Below are 12,945 nucleotides of genomic sequence, written 5' to 3'. Positions count from 1 at the left end.
ATTGAGAAACCCAAGTAATTCTGCATTAACCCTAAAATTTTCAGAACAATCGGAATCAGGATCAGGGCCCCTAAAACTCAAGGGGGGTTAAACCTTAATTGATAATTATCTTCCGAATTTGTTGTCAAAATTGAGATTCGTTCGAATAACAACTCACCAGGCCTATACCAGTGACTAACCTACCCTACCCAAATTTGACACCCCAGGCGACACGCGAAACGTGCCACGGATTCTTCCGCGACTAGCGGGAGGCGCCAATTTTGGGTATAAATAGAGGGGCCTGGCACTTGCATTCTGTTGTTTGTTCGACGATCAAATTACAAATATATGCTGAGATATAGTCTAATTACTACAAACACACATGAATCACTAAACGATGCTGCGATAAACAGGGTAATAACTCGATCGCTATTACGATTCAACGTCCGATCGATTGAAACTATCCAACGAATGTTTAAGTGCTGCTCAAATTGGGTTTATACTTTGTCGTTCGTCGTGATTTTCGACAGGATGTTTGAGTACTGTCCGAACTCGGGCTATACTCTGTCATTCGTTGTGAATCCGCTGGATGTTTAAGTATCGCACTTTGTCAATCGTTGTGAGGGTTTAATCTCGTGAATTGTCGTAAATGCTGTATTAGTTACTAACCCAGTTTGTGTGCATTGTTATTTAAATTAGGTTAAACAAGGCTAATCAGTAGGCTTATACACTGCTCGTTAAATCTGCAATGTGAGTCATTCTCTTTTTATCAACTGTTTTACAATACTCCAAAGTATTTTCAAAGTTATAATTACAGGGATTAAGTCTTTGTAATCACCAAATTACAGCCGGTATGTGGGGTATTGTGCACATTACTACTGTTTTATCATTTTAGGTGAGCGTGCCTAAATTATGATATACACTATTAGGTAGTCGGACCTAAATAGTGATATACGTCACTTTTGGGTGAACGGACCAACAGTGATATAACCACACTCACAGATCCGGTCGAGTGACAAATACTGTGGGTAGTTGGTTGATATGGAAACACTGTAATCGCTCTTAATACTATAAATTATAACAAAGGTGTCGTTTTCAGTAAACTGAATGATTCACTCAGTATTTCCCCGCTGACAAAACCTTTTTCAAACATGTTTCAGGTGATCTATTGTGATCCAAGAAAAGTGCCGTGAAGCACTACAAGCTTAGAGAAGTGGCTCAATATAAATGAATAAGAGAAACATGTTTTGAGAATTAAAGATTTCCCAGTGAAATCATGTTAATGTAAATTAACAGGGTTTATCCCTAAATTATGTAATAAAGCAAACGAGCATTTTTAGTATTAAAAGATCCTGTATTAAAGACTTCTGCTGTCACTTAAATTAAATACCACGGGATTTCCTGCCCCACGGCTCTGGACCAGGTCAAACCGGGGCCGAGGGCCGTGACAGGAAAAGGTGGTATCAGAGCCACTGATTTAAGCCTATTAAAGTATTTGAGGAATACTTAAAATTTCTGATCGCCATTCTGTGATTATGTGTTTTATTAACTGATTATTTGTTAGTTACAGTATGGGTAAACAAAGACTTTCGGCTATCTATCACAAACTAGATACTTCACTTAAAGAAAAAGGAACCTCATCCTCAAAATACCCAGCAGAAATTGAGGAAGGAATCTTTATCCGTAAGGCACACTATGAGAATCCTCTTACCCCAGAGAAAAGAAATTCGATTATTAGGAAAAGTCAGGAGAAAGGAAAGAAATCACAACTAAAGAAAGTGAGGTTTAATCCGGAAATCCAGGAAATAGGCAATAATCCACCTTGGGAAGACAAATTAGATGAAAAATGGGCAGATCTTTATCTAGCCACTGTAGCAGTGAATGCAAACCTTTAAATCAGTATTAGTACATATAGTACCTACAAGCCAGAAGCTCTAAAGAAAAGTTATCCCGTAAATAAATAAGTTACGAGAAATCTTAGTATGTTTAAAATTCAGTTGTCTTTTGTATAAAACGGTATGTAATAAGACTTAAATGTTTATTTGTGAAATTTTGTTACAAAATTTTAACTTAGCATTTTTGTGCATTTTACATATATGCTAAACAGCATGAATGAGTTATCTGAAGCCCTTCAGAATCTCAATCTCTATCCTGTACCAATAGAAGTTTCCAACGACTTCACTGGTTACATTGCTGATTTGGAGGAACCTATGGAATTTCAAGCTCCACCTCCGGAGAAAGCAAAGCCTAAGAAAAGAAGAAGATATGTAGGATGGAGGAAAGTGCGCAGGAGGAAACCAGCAACTAGGAAACTTCCTAAAATAGAAAATCCTATGGATAAAGGAAAAGGGATCGAGATCGGAGAGGGTTATAGGCCAGCAGGGATAGAAATCAGGGAAAATGTTAGGCAAACGGGAATAGAAGTCGGGGAAAGTTCTAAACAAACTGAAGAATTTACATTCCAGGAGGAATTAGATCATCTACTGGCAAGCTGTGATGTTATTAGACCTATCACCAACAATCTTTACCCTTATCCTGCTGAAACACAACTTCCAATCAATTTGGAACCAGCTATTCCAAACCCTCTAATCCACACCCGACCTTTAGGAGAAATGGATGAGTGGTGGACTAACGACTGGGAGTTTCAAAACCTTCTCAATAATCCTTATGACTTTTTCCCTCAGTTCGACCCAGAACCTATCCCGAACCCACCAATGAGTAACGAAAACTTAGCCGAACTCCGTCAGTTTGGCAAAGAACTGATAGGTACGGGGAATAGGATCCGGGAAATGGGAGAACAAATCTCCTGGAAATACGACGAGAGGGAACGTCGCTACTAAACTGCCAGTTGACTAAAGAATAGTGGGGTTGGGAGGTTATGTTTGTATAATAACAGTAGTAACAAAATATAACTTTGTAAAATAGCTCAGGAATAAAACGTTGTAAGATAAACAGTGTGTACGGATGCCTAATATAATCTATAAAAATGGAAGTCGAGAAATCGACAATTTTGGCTATACGTGTTGTAAAAGTTGTGTGGTTATGTGCAATTATTTTATTATGTTTAATTATTGATTATCTGACACTAATAATTTATACCTATAATAACTACCAGATGGAAAACACTAGTAATGAATCAGTTAATGAAGTGAATCAATCTGAGCAAAATCAGGAAAATAAATTTATGACTAGACAAGATATCGAGAATATCGTTGCTCAAGGGATAGCCAATGCTATTCCAGCAATCCTGGCTGCTGCTCAGAAACCTGCTGAACCTCAACAAATCATTCCTAGTAAACTTACTCAAGAAGATAACTTCAGTAATAGCGTAAACAGAGGCGACAATCATGATGATCCACGGCAGGCCCCACTCCCTAAGAAAATGAAAGCTACAACACCTGGTTGCACTTACAAAGAATTTCTTGCTTGTAAACCAGCTGAAATTGCAGGCAATGAATGGGCGACTGCGACACTGCGTTGGTTGGAGAAAACCGAAGCAGTACTTATGATAAGTAAATGTGCCGAAGAAGATAAGGTCATGTATGCTTCGCATCTTTTCAAGGAAGGAGCGCTAGAGTGGTGGAATACGGTACTTCAAGCCAAAGGAAGAAATGTGGCCTATGCCATGAATTGGGAAGAATTTAAGCAATTAATGGAAAGAAAATTCTGTCCCGAGTATGAAAAAGAACAAATGGCAAATAAGTTTCTGAGCCATCGCATGGTGGGTGTAGACTGTCGGGGATATACTTCGACATTCTTCGAATATGCGAGAATGGTACCAACCCTGGCTTCGCCAGAACCGGTGCTTATTTCCCGTTATATTTGGGGATTAATTGGAGAGATCCGTAACATCGTTAAAGCTGCGAGACCACGCACCATTGACGACGCTGTGGAATTAGCCAATACCCTAACTGATGAACTGGTGCGCATAAGAGAGGAAGATCGAAAGAAGGAGTTGGCTCAAAAGATTACCCAAGGATTTCATATGGGTAATACTAAGAAAAGAGGAACGGGGCAATACTCAAATCCTCATTTTTGCAGAAATTGTAGGAAGAAACACTTTGGAAGGTGCAATGTGACCTGCAACTTTTGCAAAGCTGTAGGACATCGGGAAGAAGAATGTAGAAGGAAAACAATTGTTTTGGTCAAAAATTACCGAAGCAATTAAGTGATCAAATTAGTTAAGTAAGGTAGTGTGCTAAGAGAATGTGTTCAAAAATATGTTAATTGAGTTATTTGCAAAAACAGTTTCAGGATACGACTCAGGATATAGAGCTGTATCTGTGATCAAACAATGAGCAAAAAAGTAAAGGTTGACACGTGATGTACGAGGAAAGCCCTTGATCAATCTAGATCGCCGGCATAAAACCTCGGGAGCTGACAATCGCAGCTGCCTTGTTCTTCTATTACTTCAAACGTCAGGATACAGTGCAGGATATTGATCGGATCGCTAAGTGTTACAATGAGATTTGAGTACAAGTGTTTGTGTGTAGTGGTTGCTAGTAGCTAGAGAGCAAAGAGTGTGAGTGAAAGTGTGTGAAAAGTTGTGTCTACCTATGATCCGATCGCCCCTTTATATAGTTACAAAAAACAAACTAACTCTCCTATTATTCCGGGATGCTGGGAATATTCCATTCTGAACGTTGGGGGACTCTTTCGACTTGTTTTCCACGTGCTTATTGACTCACAAAACCGGGTCTTCAGCTCATATAACTGTTACAATGTCAATAACATTGACCAACATCCGATATTCTCGCGGAATATGCCTTTCTGACCGTTACAAGACCCATTCTTCCACCATCAACGTCCATTTTTCAACCACCTTGAGCGAATCTTCAGGTAGATCAAGTCTTTTAACGTTGGTACCTTGCAACCAACGTTTTACAAGCCAATCGTTAGTAATAGTCAGGATACTGCCTCAGGATATTACCAATATCCTGGCCCGGTATCCTGATCTGGTATCCTGATCATATACAACTAATAAAAAATCAAGATACAAAATCAAGATATGGGCTCAGAATTTCACCCATAACAATTGTTAGGGCTGGATTTTTATGACCCATGATCCTTACATGTGATCCTAACATGTGATCCTAACAAGTGATCCTAACAAGTGATCCTTGTTTCTTTGGCAGATAGTGATCCTCAGAGGAGTTCCAGGATCAGGATCACGGATCATTCCAAGGATCCTCATACTAACGATTGTTCTCTTTGGACTTAATATTATCTTGCAGGAATTACGAGTTGGATCCGGCCTTAGCAACGTAAACAAGGAATCTGTCACGCTAATCTCGCACATGCATAATCAAAGATGGACGTTATGACAAATATGGCAACTCAGCACAATTCAAGGGCGATTATTTAGGCTAATTTTACTTCTATTTCTAAAGGGGTAACGAGCTAGTAGTTAGGTGATTTGCCTAAAATAGAACCACACACGCTTGTATAAATGGTACTCTTGAACATTCACAAGGGGACACACATTTCTCACACACTTTAGCATACGACACTATAGTGATCCTTGTACCTAGCTCGTTAACATCCGAAGTTGTAACCATTATTTGTTATATTGAAGTTTGGTGATCGGTAGTTTCCATCACCCGAGGTTTTTTTATGCCGGAGATCATTCATTGATCATGTTAGGGCTGGATTTTTATGACTTATGATCCTTACATATGATTCTAACCAGTGATCCTTATTTCTTTGGCAGATAGTGATCCTCAGAAGAGTTCCAGGATCAGGATCACGGACCATCACAGGGATCCTCATACTAACAGTTGTTTTCATTGGATTTAATGTTATCTTGCAGGAATGTCTGGCAGGATCCGCTCTTAGCAACGTAAACAAGGGACTCGTCTTTACAACTTTGGCATATGCTTAATCAGAGATGAACGTTGTGGACGATATGGAAACTTAGCACAATTCAAGGGCAATTAGTTAGGCTAAATTTACTTCTATTTCTAAAGGGGTAACGAGCTAGTAGTTAGGTAATTTACCTAAAATACGACCCCACACACTTATATAAAAGGCACTCTTCGCCATTTGGAAGACACAACACATTTCTTACACACTCTAGCATACCACACCATAGCAATCTTTGTACCTAGCTCGTTACCATCCGAAGTTGTAAACATTGTTTCTTATATTGGAGTTTGGTGATCGGTAGTTTCCATCACCCGAGGTTTTTTATGCCGGAGATCATTCATTGATCAAGGGCTTTTTCCTCGTATAAATCTTTGTGTCACTTGTGCAATCTACATTTAAGTGATCCTTTACTTTGTTCATCATACCAAGCATCATTCCCCGTTTACAAAGAGTTTGGTTGCATTATCCTTGTGTGATTTTTGACCAAAACAGTTTGGCGCCCACCGTGGGGCAATTGGTGCTTCAATTCTGAGAAATTTTGTTCATTTCATTTATTTCGGTTCATTACCTTCAACCACATGGCTTCTCCAGCGAAGAACACTCCAAGCTCTATGTCGGCGGTCACTTTTTCACAGGGCATTCCGCCTTTGCATCATCTCCCCATTGCATTCCAGAAAAATGTTGAGAATTCTCCGAAAAAGACAACCCCCGTTTTCACAAAACCAACTATTGTTTCTTCCTCTACACTTACTAACAGCGATTTTTATGCTTTGATTGTGCAGATGAAGGATCACATGCAGCAGGTCAAAACTAATGGCAGGATCCTTCGCGAAATTGATAAAATCAGCAGAGGATCACTCCCCTTTGATGTCGTGGTCGCTGAATTTCGACACTCCGGTCATAACTTCCCAGAACTTTGCAGCTCCACATGTCCAATACCAGGGTGGATCAACAAGAATACGTTCTGGATCATCGGCAATGTCTCAGATTCAAGGATCCTCGCAGGTTCAAGGATCCTCTCAGGTTCAAGGATCCTCACAGGTTCAAGGATCCTCGCAGGTTCAAGGATCCTCTCAGGTTCAAGGATCCTCGCAGGTTCAAGGATCCTCGCAGGTTCAAGGATCCTCGCAGGTTCAAGGATCCTCTCAGGTTCAAGGATCCTCGCAGGTTCAAGGATCCTCTCAGGCTCAAGGATCCTCGCAGGTTCAAGGATCCTTTAAGGCTCAAGGATCCTCGCAGGTTCAAGGTTCCTCCTTCCAGAGTTTAGGTGACAAGGTTAGGTGGCCAAGGAAGAATGACAAACCGTCTGCCACCGAAGACGAATCGAAATGGTGTGCTTACCATGGGTATTCTGGTCATCTCATAGATGAGTGCATAGCATTTAGGAAGGAGATAGGTTATCTTTAGAGCAAAGGATACTTGAAGGAATTGCTTGGAAGGAAAAAGTCAAGGATCAAGTATCCTGAGAAAATTCCTGAAAAAGCTCCTCCTCCACCATCCGATGCTTGAATCATCCATTTCGTCTTCGGAGGTTCTCAGCAGCTAAGAGACGTGCAAAGGAAACAAAGATGGAGAATGGGGGCAAACCTGTTCGGACCTCCATCCCTACCCAGAAGAAAGTGATATCATATGATGAGGATAACTGTGCTTCAGGATCCTCATCACGACGGTGTAGTTATTACATTATTTATATCTAACCATTTTGTTCGCAGGATTCTCATTGATGGGAAAAGCTCAGTGAACATAATCCAGTTGGATGTCCTCGATAGAATGGACATCCTTGAATCCGATATTGTCCAAAGATCATCTATCCTTGGAGAGACAAAGATTACATTGGGGGACACCAAACTTCCTATCTACATAGAGGGAGTAAATTATGTTAAAAAAAAATTTCTATGTTATTGATTGCTTATCTTGCTGTAACGTTATCTTTGGCAGGCCATGGATACACGATATGAAGGCAATCCCTCTCAACATATCATCAATGTGTCAAGGTCCCAACTCTATGAGATACGGTGAAGATAGAAAGTGATCAACAGGAGGCAGAAAAACTATTACACTTCTTCAAAGAAGCCAGCCTCCAAGGAGCAAGACATCATGGAGGCAAGAGAGCAAGACGTCAAGGATATTATGTTGAACTCAGAGGATCCTGAATCCAAAATTTTTATAGGATCTGGATCCTAGATAGTATTTAGCAGGATTTAGTATCCTTCTTGGAAAGAAGAAAATCTACCTTCGCTTGGAAACATGAAGATATGACAGGTATATCTAAGGATAGTATCACTCATAAACTTGGCATTGACAGGTCATTCAAACCAATCCACCAAAAAAGGAGAAAGTTTACACTTGAAAGGAATGCCATTATCCAAGAAGAGGTAGACAAATTGCTCAAAGACAAGTTTGAGTGGGAGGCATGAAGCTGCACTTAACGTTCTTAAGGATCATCTATCCTCAGCACCAGCCCTGATGAAACCAGAAAATGGAGAATCGTTATCCTTATACTTAGCTGTTAGGGCTGGATTTTTATAATACATGATCCTTACATGTGATCCTAACCAGTGATCCTTGTTTCTTTGGCAGATAGTGATCCTCAGCAGAGTTCCAGGATCAGGATCACAGACCATCATAGGATCCTCATGCTAACAGTTGCTTTCATTAACTTTAATGTTGTTTTGCAGGAATGACTAGCAGGATCCGCTCTTAGCATCACAATCAAGGGACGCGTCTTTACAATTTTGGCACACGCTCAATCAGAGATGAACGTTGCAAAGGATATGGAAACTTGGCATGATTTAAGGGCGACAATTTAGGCTAGATTTACTTTTATTTCTAAAGGGGTAATGAGCTGATTATTAGTCTTTTTACCTAAAATAGGCCACCTACACTTGTATATATAAATACTCTTCCCCATTCGGAAGACACACAACACAATTCTCACACGCTTAGACACACATTACGATAGTGATCCTTGTACTCAGCTCATTATCATCCGAAGTTGTAACCATATTTTGATATATTGAAGTTGGTGATCGGTAGTTGCCATCACCCGAGGTTTTTTATGCCGGAGATCATTCATTGATCAAGGGCTTTTTCCTCGTATAAATCCTTGTGTCACTTGCATATTTCTTATCAAAGTGATCCTTTACTTTTTCAACAAACCAAGCATCATTCCCCGTTTACTTAGAGTTTGGTTGCATTATCCTTGTGTGATTTTTAACCAAAACAGTTTGGCGCCATCCGTGGGACAATTGGTGCTTCATTCATAAGAAAACTTTCTGTTCGAAATCATTTCAAAGAGTTACATGGCTTCATCATTGAAGAATACATCCACAGCGATGTCGGCAGTCAACTCATCTACTGGCATTCCACCTTTGCCTCCACCACCAACTGGATCTCAGAAAAATGCTGAGAAGAGACCAACTTCTATCTCCTCTAAACCATCATCTTCTGCTCTAACTTCTTCTGTTCCCAGTACTAGTGATATATTTACTTTGATTTTGCAGATGAGGGATCGTATGCAGCAGCAGGATGAAACTAATGACAGGATCCTCAGAGAAATCGGAGATCTCAAAAGGCAAAAGAAAACGGCAGAGGATCATTCCCCACTAATGCCCAAATCATTGAATTTTGATACTCCAATGATTACTTCTCAACCACCAGAGGTCCCAGACATTCAATATATGGGTGGATCAAGAGGAGTGCATTTCAGCCCAGCAACAATGACTCAGGCATCAGGATCATATTTTCAACCGGCTGGATCCTACGCCCAGCATTTGGGGTCCTTCATGAGCTTAGGATCCTCCTTCGTTCCAGGATCATCCCAGGTTCAAGGATCCTCCTTCGTTCCAGGGTCATCCCAGGTTCAAGGATCCTCCTTCGTTCCAGGATCAACCCAGGTTCAAGGATCCTCCTTTGTTCCGGGATCGTCTCAGATACCAGGATCCTCCCAGATGCCAGGATCCCTAAAGAGTTTGCAAACAGGAAATCTAGATGTCCATCAAGGAGATTTTATTCCAATGCAGACCATTGCTTCCATTGGTCCATCCATTATCCCAGAATCCCAGCAATATGGATTCACACCCAATGTTCCTAACTTGAACCCGATGGGAGGTAACACCTTAAATAATTATCTTACCACTAACCATGGATTCGTGCAGGATACAGGTATCAATCATGCTATGGCCAGGGAGTTGCAGAAGCTGAAGGATATGATCTCAAGTGTTCCAGGGGTAGTCAAGCCTATCCCGGAGATTGCAGATGGAAGCCATAAGGTATCTCGTTTTGCACCACCAATTTGTGATGCAGAGGTACCTAAAAGGTTCCATATCCCTACTATGAAGCTGTATGATGGTACAACGGATCCTGAGGAGCATATAGCACAATACAGGGAAAGGATGGAGATCAATCCAATCCCAGAAAAGTTAAAGGAAGCATGCCTATGTAAAGGATTTGGATCCACTCTTACTGGATCAGCTCTTAAATGGCTGCTAAGTCTTCCCCCTTACTCTATCACTTCATTTGCTAATTTAGTTAATTTGTTCAATAATCAATTCTCTTGTAGTAGAAAATGTGAAAGATTAACTAGTGATTTATATAGGGTAACTCAAAGTCATAATGAATCATTAAGGGATTATATAACTAAATTCAGTAAAGAATCCTTGGACATTCCCAACTTGGATATGGCCACGGCTGTTGAGGCCTTCAAAATGGGACTGCTTAAGGATTCATTGTTCTATGATGATCTTGTTATGACACCGTGCAGGAACTTAGATGAAGTAAGAACTCGGGCACTCAGGTTCATCCGGCTAGAAGATGACAAGAGGATCCAGGAGAGACAAGTAGGATCCTCAAAACAGGAGAAGCAAGGATCCTCTTTCAAGAACAATAAGTTCAAATCCTACCATAGAAATGATAACCAGAACGTGCATGCTGTTGACCAGGAAGAGGATGATGAGGATTATCCTCCGATTTCTGAATATTGTTTTTCTGTTGACAATCATGAGCTAATCCTTGCAATGCAGAATCTAGGAGAGAAAGCTAGATGGCCCAGAAAGAATGACAAACCATCCGGGACTAAAGACAAGTCAAAGTGGTGTGCATACCACGAGGATTTCGGGCATCTAACTGAAGAATGCATCGCATTAAGAAAAGAAATTGGATATTTGCTAAGCAAGGGACATTTGAAAGAATTGTTGGGAAGGAAAAAGCAAAAGACTCAGGATCCTGAAAGGATCCCTGAAAAAGCTCCAGCCCCTCCGGCAAACGCACAAGTGATCAACTTTATTTCCGGAGGATCAGACATCTGTGGTACATCCTTCTCAGCGGCTAAAAGGCATGCAAAGGAAGCTAAAATGGATAATGGAGAAAGACCTATTCGAACATCAAGTGTCTCGGAAGGAAGAATGATAACGTTTGATGAGGATGATCGCATTAACATCCAGGATCCTCATCATGATAGTTTAGTTATAACTCTCTTTATCTCTAACCATTTTGTCCGCAGGATCCTTATCGACGGGGGAAGCTCAGTAAACATTATCCAGCTTGATGTTCTAAAGAAAATGGGTATCCCAGAATCAGACATCACACCAAGATCCTCCGTGCTTGTGGGATTCAGTGGAGAAACTAAGAAAACCCTGGGGGACATTAAACTCCCAATCTACGTGGAAGGATTACATAATTATCAAAAATTTTGTGTTATTGACTGTTTATCTTGTTGCAATGTTATCCTTGGCAGGCCCTGGATACATGATATGAAAGCAGTCCCATCCACCTACCATCAATGTGTGAAACTCCCTAGCCCATGGGGGATAATCAAGATCGACAGTGATCAGCAGGAGGCTAAGGATTGTTATACCTCATCCATGAAGCCAACCTCGAAGCCAAGGGAACAATAGCAATTACAGTACCCTCCAAGGAATGTCTTGGAGGCAAGGGAACAGGATGTGGACGAAATCCTTTTGGATCCTAGTGATCCTGAATCAAAAATCTATATCGGATCAGGGATCCTTGGCGAGTTGAAAGAAGACATAATATCCTTCCCCAAAAGAAGAAAATCTACCTTCGCATGGAAACATGAAGATATGACAGGTATATCTAAGGATATTATCACTCATAAACTTGGCATTGACAGGTCGATCAAACCAATCCATCAAAAAAGGAGGAAGTTTGCACCAGAAAGGAATGCCATTATCCAGGAAGAAGTAGAGAGACTACTTCGAGCAGGTATGATCAGAGAGGTAAAATATCCAAAATGGTTAGCCAATGTGGTTGTTGTCCAAAAGAAAAACGGAAAGTGGAGGGTATGTGTCGATTTCACTGATCTGAATAAGGCATGTCCCAAGGATCCTTTCCCATTACCCCACATTGACTCCATGGTGGATGCAACGGCGGGGCATGAACTGTTAACCTTTATGGATGCATCATCTGGATTCCAACAAATTCAGATGGAACCATCTGACCAAGAGGATACAGCCTTTATGACCCCAACCGGTTTATATTGCTATATTGCCATGCCTTTTGGACTAAGAAATGCAGGTGCAACATATCAAAGGCTGGTGAATATGATGTTCAAAGATCAAATAGGACAAACTATGGAAGTATACATAGATGATATGGTAGTCAAGTCAAAGAAAGCTGAGGATCACCTAAGGGACTTGGAGGAAGCATTTGATATCCTTGATAATTATAACATGAAGCTTAATCCTTCAAAATGTCACTTTGGTGTTAAAGCAGGTAAATTCTTAGGATATATGGTAACCCAGAGGGGCATTGAAGCAAGCCCGGAGCAAATTAAAGCACTAGTAAATATCAAGTCCCCTGCCAATGCTAAGGATGTGCAAAGGCTAACAGGCAGGATGGCAGCTCTGAACAGATTTATATCAAAATCCTCAGAAAGATGTAAAGAATTTTATGATATCCTAAGGAAAAACAAGAAATTCGAATGGACTGATGTCACGACCCCCGACCCACCCTGGACGGAATCGGGTGCCGTGAGCAGTCCCGTGGTACCGGTGATTATTTTTATTTTGAAAAACATTGCAGCGGAAATTTCATCAGGACCGTGAGTTAGGAAAAATATCAGAGTTTAGAAACACCGGATTT

This window comes from Helianthus annuus, chromosome 14 (genome assembly GCF_002127325.2).
Source record: "Helianthus annuus cultivar XRQ/B chromosome 14, HanXRQr2.0-SUNRISE, whole genome shotgun sequence".
NCBI lineage: Eukaryota > Viridiplantae > Streptophyta > Magnoliopsida > Asterales > Asteraceae > Helianthus > Helianthus annuus.
Note: the sequence above shows the minus strand (reverse complement) of the source record.